The sequence below is a fragment of the Panthera onca genome, chromosome A2 (assembly GCF_046562875.1).
Source record: "Panthera onca isolate mPanOnc1 chromosome A2, mPanOnc1 haplotype 2, whole genome shotgun sequence".
NCBI classification, from domain to species: domain Eukaryota; kingdom Metazoa; phylum Chordata; class Mammalia; order Carnivora; family Felidae; genus Panthera; species Panthera onca.
The window spans coordinates 51,024,974-51,035,263 of NC_138340.1; the positions used below are offsets into that span (position 1 = coordinate 51,024,974).

Here is a 10,290-nt window from a genome sequence, read left to right on the forward strand (position 1 = left end):
CTTCTTAGTGTCTTGAGTTTCCAATACAGCCCTTCTTGTTTTGTTTTGTTTATGATGCTTATTTATTTATTTTGAGAGAGAGAGAGAGAAAGAGAGAGCATGAGGAGGGGAGAAGCAGAGAGAGAGAAGGAGACAGAGGTTCCAAAGTGGGCTCCGCACTGACAGCAGAGAGCCCAATGAGGGGCTCGAACCCACGAACCCTGAGATCACAACCTGAGGCGAAGTCAGATGCCCAACCAACTGAGCCACCCAGGCGCCCCATAAATACAGCCCTTCTTGTATGTGTTATTTCACATTTCAAATGTTGTTTTTCTGTTTTTGATCGTTTTGTTCATGCATACACATTATGATGCTGCTGTTTTGGGTTGCCATTTTGCTCCTCTCTAATTCTTTATCATCAAATTCGTTTCCCACCAGAAGTGGAATGGATGGGTTAGGTGTATTGTGGGGTCTTGTGTGCCAATTAAGTTAGCATGTTTGAGAACTGATGGTCTGAATGCCTCAAAATCTCTCTACCCTAACTCTAGATTGGCTTACTAGGCTGGTTCACTAGTAAAGAGGCCTGGTAAGTTATTGTCTATATAATGATCAAATGTTTGAAGGAAGGAAAGAAAAACAGAGTAGTTGAAGGTAGTTTTGAGAGGTGACAGGAGGCTCGCAGACTCATCCATTCTCCTCCCAACTCTCAGTTTTCAAACATTAGCAGGGCTAAGAAGTCTGAGCTGCCTATTAGCATAGTTGAAACATAAACAAGGCTGTGTTAAGAACAGCATCAATACTGTTTTGTACTTGGCCCAAGCTACCCAGCCCACTGGACTGCACATCTGTGAAACTCCTGATTTGAATCTAAAAGACCAGCAGGAAAGATGAGAGAGCTCTTCCTACAAGAGTGACCATCCGAGGTAATGGAGACATCTGCATAATCAGTTCTGGTTACAGGCCCAAAGCTTTTTATTTTCCCATCTAGCCCTGGGAAGTCAGGGTTTTAATATGTATGGGATTTACCTTGACAAACAGTCTTTGAGAAGATATGGGAAATCTGATTTCCGCCAGTCCAGCTTGCACTTCAACAGGGATTCCGTAATGTTACGAGCCTGAGAAAGAATCGATACACTATGTGCTGGTTCATTTCCATTCCCCTGTGGGGAAAAAGGGAAAGAAAAAAAAATAGCAAAACCAGTTCTATTTGATTCTCCTCACATTTCTATTGCCAAGAGCAGCACAGTTACTCACCATCAGGCACCAGAAACACCCACACGCTCAGAGACATGTACAGTCAGGTATTTGTTAGCCTACTACTTAATAAGCTTGCTCTTTTCCATAAGCTAGGCCCCTGGTTAAAATATTAACACCAAAATTAGGCTCACCTCAATAGCAGAATCTTATGTGTAATCCTAGGTCAGCTATGAATCACAAATTTTTCTATTTCACCCAAGACAAATTTCCAAAACCTTTTCTTGCACATCCTCTGAGTTAAGACATAACATCTATGAGGGTCTCAGGCCACAAGTAAGGGTTGCACAGAAGATGCAGTGACGGAAAAAGAAAGAAAAGAAAGGGACAAAGTAGAAAGAAAAGAGACAAAGACTATAAGTAATAAAACATTTTTTAGTTTACTTTTAAGTTTATTTAAGTTTTTTTTTTTTTTTTTAATTTTTTTTTTTTTTTTTTAACGTTTATTTATTTTTGAGACACGGAGAGACAGCATGAACAGGGGAGGGTCAGAGAGAGAGGGAGACACAGAATCCGAAACAGGCTCCAGGCTCTGAGCTGTCAGCACAGAGCCCGACGCGGGGCTCGAACTCACGGACCGTGAGATCATGACCTGAGCCGAAGTCGGACGCCCAACCGACTGAGCCACCCAGGCGCCCCATGTTTATTTAAGTTTTAAGGGAGACAGAACACGAGTTGGGGGGGGGGGGAGGCAGAACAAGAAAGAGAGAAAGAGAGAGAGACAGAGAGAGAGAGAGAGAGAGAGAAAGGGATCCCAAGCAGGCTCCACACTGCTAGCATGGAGCCCAACATGGGGCTCGAGCCTACAAACCATGAGATCATGACCTGGGTGGAAGTCAGATGCTTAACCAACTGAGCCAAAAGGCGCCCCAAAGTAATAAAACATTCTTAAAAATGAATGTGAATGATCACATTTATAACAGTACTGACCTGTCAAAGTTGTATTTATTGAGCATCATCGACTCTATGCCAGACACTGTTCTCAATGCTTTCACGTGAATTATTTAATTCATTCAAAACATAGTCATTGCACACCTTCTGTGTGCCAGGCATTGTTCTAAGTAAAGAATATTCTGTAGAGAGAAAAAGGATAAAAATCTCCTCCATATCAGAGCCTACATTTTGGTAGAGAATGTCTCATTTAATTGTCACAATAAGGAAAAGAGACAAGAAAGGGATGTTAAGAAGGCAAAGGACATGTACGGACAGAAAAAGAGGACTTTAGAGAAGGAGATATAAAGGAGATGAAAGTTAAAGAATCATTGTCAGGGCTCTGAGATGCCGGATTAAAGGGATAAGTCTCTGTTCATGCTGTTCATGCCTCAAATCCTCCAACACAAAAGCTTTGGGAGGTTCCACCATAACCAATTTAGTGAATAGTCTGGATTGTAAATGTGTGAAAAAATATGCTTCTATATTATCTCAAATGTATATAGCAATTTGAAATGCTAACAGTCTTTCTGAGTAGATATCTAGCAATATTGTTTTAATAAAAAGATAAGACATATTTGTAATAAGCAGTGTTCATCTGCACATATACCTCTCATTTCTCCCAGCCTATAACAGAGAAAGGGGAGAAAAGTCAGTGATCTAAAAAAAAGATGGATCAGATATTTGTTTGAATCCCTCATCAGCACCAATTATAATACTAATAGATGTTATTTATTGAGGACTTTCTATTTGCTGCTGTGAGAAGTAAGAGAGAAGATTCATTTTCAGAAGTACCAAATAAAAGCTGTGCTGTCTAATTAACAATAGGTTTACAACCTATTGGAAACTGTACCAGCCACCCAGCCCCACCCCTGCCCCCACCCTTAGTGGAGGAGTCCCAAACCCTTAGACACTTCACTTCCTCGTTCTTCCCCTCTCTATTTCACGGGCTTATTTTTACGGGCTCTGCAATGAGCATGTGCCAAAGAACTGAAGTCTCTGCATCACTTCAAGGAATGTACATTTGTTCCAATCAGACTACTTTTTGCCTTATATGAGCATAGGCAACATGGGGGTAAGGCTGTAACCTCTGTAGTATCAGCTAATGAGGAATCAGGGGAGGGACTTGCATGCTAGGAGATAAATTGTCTGCTGTAACTGCCCTGAGTATGCTTGTCCATTAGACACCCACTCTTGTAAGAATGTTGATTAAAGCCTCACTTCACTGTGCTCTGAGTCTCCAAGTCCCTCCTTTGATTGGGTCAGTGGGCTTATTTCTCACAGCTGCATAACAAACTATCCCAAAACTTGGTAGTTTAACAACGATTTATTTCTCATAATTCTGTGGGTTGGCAGGTCAGTTCTGATCTCATGTGGTACACTCATGTGGCCACATCCACAAGGTGAGCTCAGGTAGGATCTTGGCTCCCTAGTGCCTCTTTCTCCATGTGGTTTTTACCATACAAGAATCTAGGCTGGGCTTCCTTATCTAGTGGCACAGATGGTCCAAGGAAGCAAGACTTAAGTTTTAAGACTTAGGCTTGGAGCTAGCCAACCATACACCTGACACATTCCACTGGTCAAAGCAAGCCAAAAGCTCAGCCCAGATTCTAGGAGAAGGGAAACAGACTCCACCCCTTGCTGAGAGTAGTAGTACTTACAATCATGAGAATCATTGGCAATTGTCTTTGTAGGCAAGCTATCTTACCTGCCATATGACAGAAACTGTGTATTATCTCAACAAATCTTTGAAGCAACGTATTGGCCTCCTTTATATCCCTATTTTACAAGTAAGGAAACTTAATTCCTTAAAGGTTAAATACCTCCTGCAAGTAGGTGCCAGACCTACTAGGGACCTAGTAGATCTAGGTCCAAATCTTAACCACCTTCAGAGTTCTAATTCACAACCATCCCTCAATACAACAGTCAAAAGAGTTAGAGGAGTGAAATCCCAGGTTCCCTCTCCCTCAGGGAAGCAGAAAAGCATAGTAGTTAAGAGCTCCGACTCTGGGGTCAAACTGCTTTGGTTCAAATTTTGGCTCTAAACCTCATTAGTTCTGTGACTTTGGGTTAGTGATTTAGCCTCAAATTAATTCATCATCTGTAGAACAGGGCTGATTAACAACATCTACTCCATAGGAATATTAGGAGATAGGGTCAATTTAATTACATTTTGTTCCCTGACTGCCCTGTTCTTCAGAACTGTTGCTGACTAGTGATCCTGAGTCTATGTGACTTGATCGTCATCATCCCTGCTGACCTTGCTTCTGATTCTGCTTTCCTCTGGACCCATGCTGCTATTGCAGTGACCACTACTGAGCGTCCTGCCTTACTGTGGTCCCTCTCTGTTCATTTGTTGCACCTTCTGCTTCCTTTTGGAACTGCCACTTCATGCTAGAGATTTGGTCGCTGTCCATCTTGACCTACAGCAGTTTGCCTTTGTCAGTGCTCTGTTAATTCTTCTGATTACACAAAAGACGAGCAGCTCTCACAGGCTAATCCCATTAATACCTTGTTTTGCCTTTGACCATTTACAAAAGGTTGTCTAACATCTTTCTCTAACAAAAGAGGAGGAAATGGAAGTTTCTCTGGTTTGGGACTGTACTAATTCAGCTGCCTGTGGTTTGAAAGAATTGTAGTATTTCAGAATGAGTAACCACTAGGTGGCAGCAGTGTTTTGCTTCCCAGCTCATACCATCTTTCTGCCTCCCCAACCCTTACAATCTCAGTTACAGCCAAGATGCAGTTCCTTTCAAAGTGAATGACTTGCTTTTAAATCAATTTATCCATATGAAGTTCAAGGTGAACAATAAATTTCATGTACATTCTCTTGAAAATTCACTGTGATGTCACTAATTCCATCGGAGAGTTCTCACAGGAATTATATTACTAAGGCAGTTTTATAGCCTTTGGTTCGAAAGGGCATGAGAAAAGTAAATAAACCTCAGCATGTTTAGGGCATGGCCAAGTTGGTTGTTTCCGCCTCTGGTTGTTAACACCCAACAGGCCAAAGGTCTGTTGGGTTAAGAGTTCATGGACTCCTAGGCTATCATTTTGTTAATGGGATCATAGACACATGACTCATTTTCCCAATGAGGTCCCAAAAGGTTTTCTCGGGGAAGATGGCATTTCAGTAGTTTATTGAGCGAGAAGCAGGTGTAGGGACCTGCATCTTTCAATTATATCCCCACAGGGATCCAATGGAATTGGATCCAATGGAATTGGAATTCCAAATGGAAGGTACAAAGAAGGAAGAATAGGTAGAGGAAAGGCCAGGAGTGCTGACAAAACCCTTGTCATACAGTATGAGGGATCAAGAGATGCTGTCTATAGTTGACAGAACAAAAAGATGTTTAATATATCACTTAAATTTACTTTGTAAATTTAACATCCGGGAACAAACTATATCAGATTGTAACTTTATCTATTTAAAATAATCTTTGGGGCGCCTGGATGGCTCAGTTGGTTAAGCATCCAACTTCAGCTCAGGTCATGATTTTGCTGTTCGTGGGTTTGAGACCTGTCTCGGGCTCTATGATGACAGCTCAGAGCCTGGAGCCTGCCTTGGATCCTGTGTCTCCTTCTCTCTCTGCTCCTCCCCCACTTGTACTCTGTCTCTCAAAAATAAATAAATGTTTAAAAAATTTTTAAATAATCTCTACATTTGGGGTGCTTGGGTGGCTCAGTCAGTTAAGCATCTGACTCTTGATTTTGGCTCAGGTCACAATCTTATGGTTTGTGAAATCAAGTCCCAGATAGGGCTCTCTCTCTCCCTCTCTCCCTGCCCTTCCCCTGCTTGTGCACTCTCTCTCTCTCAAAATAAATACATATTTTTAAAAATAAAATAAAATAAATAAAATAAAAATAAAAATCTCTACACTCAACATGGGGTTTGAACTCATGACACCAAGATCAAGCATCACATACTCTTCTGACTGAGCTAGACAGGCACCCCATATATGGGTTGTATCATTTTTTTTACGTTTATTTAATTTTGAGAGACAGAGTGAGTCGGGGAGAGGTCGAGATAGAGAAAGGGAGAGAGAGAATGCTAACCAGGCTCTGCGCTGTCAACGCAGAGTCAGACATGGGGCTGAAACTCAAACTGTGAGATCATGACCTGAGTGAAATCAGAGTCATATGCTTAACCAACTGAGCCACCCAAGCACCCCTGGGTTGTAACTTTAATGGGAAGAGAAAGAAAGGCAAAATAGGATGGTGGGGATATTAATAGGCTACCTCAAGTATTGTAACAGAGTCTGTAGACAATGCCCCAAACTGAAAACATAAGAAACAGCACTATAAGCAGGTTATTTAGAGACATGGAGGAAGTCACCATGTGAACTGAAGGAAGAAATAGTTAATAGTTCTTGCTTCTGTAAAAGCACAAAGGAAGGGGCTAGGCTGGGCTGGGGAGTAGCTGTACTATTTGACTTTCTAACTGTGACTCTGTCTTAGCCTTAAAAATAGGCAAGAATAGACAGCTATTAGGGTGAAACACATATCAGAGTTCATGGGAACAACTATTGCCGAATTCTTAATTTGTGTCACTATATCTGAATGGGAATTAGCAAATTTAATCATGTGCTTAATAACATAGAGGTCACTTCAGTTTAACATAACACTACGGCCAGTTAGAAAGAAATTAGAGGCTTCTATTCCCACTCATATACGCCACTTATCCAAACTGGCATCTTGGAGCAAGGATCCACTTTAGTCAATACTTTTACAGTAGATATCAGGGTTTTTCTGATATAAGCTAAAATTCTTTGCAATAAATCAGAATCAGAACTTTAAAGAGCAAAGTTGTCCATGTTTACTTCCTTCACAGCGTTTCAGCAGTTCTTCAGCAGGCATCCCCCAAGAGTAGGGCACTTTAGACCAGCAAATTGACCAGGTCTGACGCTTACCTTTTACCTTCTTTTCAAAACCACATCCAATCCACCAGCAATGATAGGTCATCCTTTAAAATACAACAGAATTTGACAATTCTCACCACAGCCACTAATACTCTAATTTGAGCCATTACTATTATTTTCCATTTGGACCACTGAAATAGTCTGGTAACTGTTTCCATCCTTGCCCATGCAGCAGCCAGAGTGATCCTTTTTGAATGCTTGATAATTCGTAAAACAGTGGCCTATATGATGTATCCACCCCACCTAATCCTCTATTTCTGTCCCTTTCATCCACTCCTCCCCAGCCGCACTGATCTCCTGGATCTTCCCAGACCCTTTTGAACATCCTCTTGACCTCTGCTTGAAATGCTCTTCTCCCAGATATTCAAGTAGCTTGCTCTCTCATTTCCTTCAGGCTCTACTTCGTTACCTTATCAAAGAAGCTTTTCCTAACCACCTGATATATAAAGTAAGCATTCCCCTCCATCTCTCCAGCACTCTCCATTCCCCAAACTTGCTTAATTTTTCTCCATTATTCTCATCATGTCAGGAATGTTATGCGTTTCCTGTATTGTCTGTATTTTCCATTAGAATATAAGCTCTAGAAGAATTTTTCACTGCTGTATCCCTAGTGCCTAAAAGAATTCCGGACACGTAATAGCTGCTCAATAAATGCTGTCACTTAAATGACACCTAACATGATTCCACAGGCAAATAATATGCCTTAGAGCAATGCTTCCCTAAGTGTGAAATCTGTTTATAAAAGATTTTACATAGTATAAAGGTATGCATTAAATAACACTGTATCAGGTAAAATAATCTTTTCAATATTTTAATGCTTCTCATGTCAAGAAAGCCTCATTTAGTGCTAGTTTATCTCTGATACTTGATAATTTATCCTTTTAGAGAATAGAGAACGGCCTCATATTTAGAGTCTATTCAGAGCCTTTTGCAGCGAACAGTATCTGGCCAGAATTTTAATAACCTTGTTTTCATTGTACTATTTTTAGGGGCATTGTCTACTTCAATTAGGAGACTGGTAACATGTTAATCTCATTTAAATCCTGCAATAACTCTTAAGAAAGAAGTATCATTTTGCATTAGAGGAAACTCCAGATGAGTTTCCCATGAGACCAAAGTTTCCTTTGAGATAAAATTCACATAACATAAAATTCACTATTTTAAATATTTTAAACTGTACAGTTTCTTAGTATATTCACAATGCTGTACAACCATCATTACTATCCAATTTCAGAACATTCTCATCACCCCACCCCCACCCCCAGAAAAACCTCATACCCTTTAGCTACCACCCCCAATATCCTCACTCTTTCCAGCCCTAAACTACCACTCATCTTTCTGTGTCTATATATTTGCTTAGTCTGGACATTTCATACTAAGAGAATCTTAGTCTTTTCACACTTAGCATAATGTCAAGGTTTATCCATTTTGTAGCATGAATCAGTACAGTACTTCATTTCTCTTTATGACTGAATAATATTTTACTGTATGGATATTTAAACCACGTTTCTTTACCTGTTCATCAGCTGATGGACAAACATTTGACTTGTTTCCACTTTGGGGCTACTACAAACAATGCTTTAGCCACATAATGTACTAGTTTTTGTTTGAACATCTGTTTTTCAGTTTTCTTGGGTATACATCTAGGAGTATAATTGCTGAGTCATGTGGTAATTCTGTTTAACTTTTTTTTAAGTTTATTTATTTATTGGGCACGGGGTACGAGGAGCATGGAAGGAGCAGGAGTGAGGGAGAGAGAGAATCCCAAGCAGGCTCTGCACTGTCAGTGCAGAGCTTGACACGGGGCTTGAACCCAAAAAGTGTGACCTGAGCTGAAAACCAAGAGTCAGATGCTTAACCAACTGGGCCACAGAGGCACCCCAATTCTGTTTAATTAAAAAAAAAATTTTTTTTTTTTACATTTACTTATTTTTGATAGACAGAGACAGAGCACAAGCGGGGGAGGGGCAGAGAGAGAAGGAGACACAGAATCCAATGCAGGCTCCAGGCTCCGAGGTGTCAGCACAGCGCCCAATGCGGGGCTAGAACTCACAAACCGCGAGATCATGACCTGAGCCGAAGTCAGACGCTTAACCGAGCCACCCAGGTGCCCCAATTCTGCTTAATTTTTTGAGGAAAAGCTAAACTGTTTTACAAAGTGGCTGTATCATCTTGCGCTGCCACCAGCAACACATGCTCCATTGTTCTACATACTTACTGGAACTTGCAACTGTCCATTGTTTAAAAAATTTAGCCACTAAAATAGGTATTTCACTTTGGCTTTAATTTGCATTTTCTTCATGATGTTGAGCATCATTTCATGTGACTATTGGCCATATGTGTATTTATTTGGAGAAATATTGAAGCCTTTGTCCATTTTTATTTTTTCTAATTTTTTTTAAACTTTTATTCATTTTTGAGAGACAGAGAGAGACAGAGTATGAGCAGGGAGGGGGCAGAGAGAGAGGGAGACACAGAATCTGAAGCAGGCTCCAGGCTCTCAGCACAGAGCCCCACACGGAGCTCGAACTCACAAACTGAAAGATCATGACCTGAGCGGAAGTCGGATGCTCAACCGACTGAGCCACCCAGGGGCCCCTGGCCTTTGCCCATTTTTAAATTGGGTTATTTTTGTTTAGTTGCACACGTTTCCTTCTAAAATAAGTTAAAAATATATATCTAAAGAAAAATATTAAGTAAACAAGAGTGCAATTAGACAAAAGTAGTGAAGGCAATATATAACGCAGGGACTAGTTTGAACAACACTGACTCAGATCTGATGAGGAAGAATTCTGGAGTGACACCATCAGGTTCAAAACCCAGTTCTGCTTCTAACGTGCTGTGCCTGGAACTTTCAGCAAGGTATGTAACCTCTTTCAGACTCTGATTTTCTGATTTTAAACCTGGGATTTTCCGTGCCACTTCAAAAAGCTGTTGGAACAATGAAATGACGAGGTGAAGCCCTACGCAGTGTTTGGCATGGCTAAGCACGCTATAAATGTTAGCTACTATGATGACAGGCCACGAAGTCTGGGGCTCTCCAAGTTCGGTTTGTAGAGGATTCTGCCCCCAACTGCAACAGCTACTAACCCACCTGCCCGGCGTCAGCGCGCACAGACCTTCAGGCGCGTGTTGCTCTCTCCACGACTGTCACCAGGGCCCGTCCCTAGCTCAGAGCTTCTGGGAGGGCGCCCCCTGACTTCCGTTT

The 10,290-nt window shown here is 41.2% G+C and overlaps 1 long non-coding RNA gene across 3 annotated transcripts in view; it reads right to left on the minus strand.

Moving 5' to 3' along the window:
* The window catches only part of LOC132678812 (uncharacterized), a 54,172-nt gene extending 43,882 nt beyond the window's left edge, over positions 1-10,290 (minus strand). For 2 of the 3 annotated variants that reach the window (XR_014137275.1, XR_014137276.1), the window contains exons 1-2: positions 10,177-10,290; positions 1,006-1,139 (exon numbers count right to left, since the gene is read on the minus strand). This is a non-coding gene — a long non-coding RNA (uncharacterized LOC132678812). Of the gene's footprint in view, positions 1-1,005; positions 1,140-2,163; positions 2,301-10,176 lie in introns of those variants that run through there. The other variant, XR_013554127.2, reaches the window with a different exon arrangement.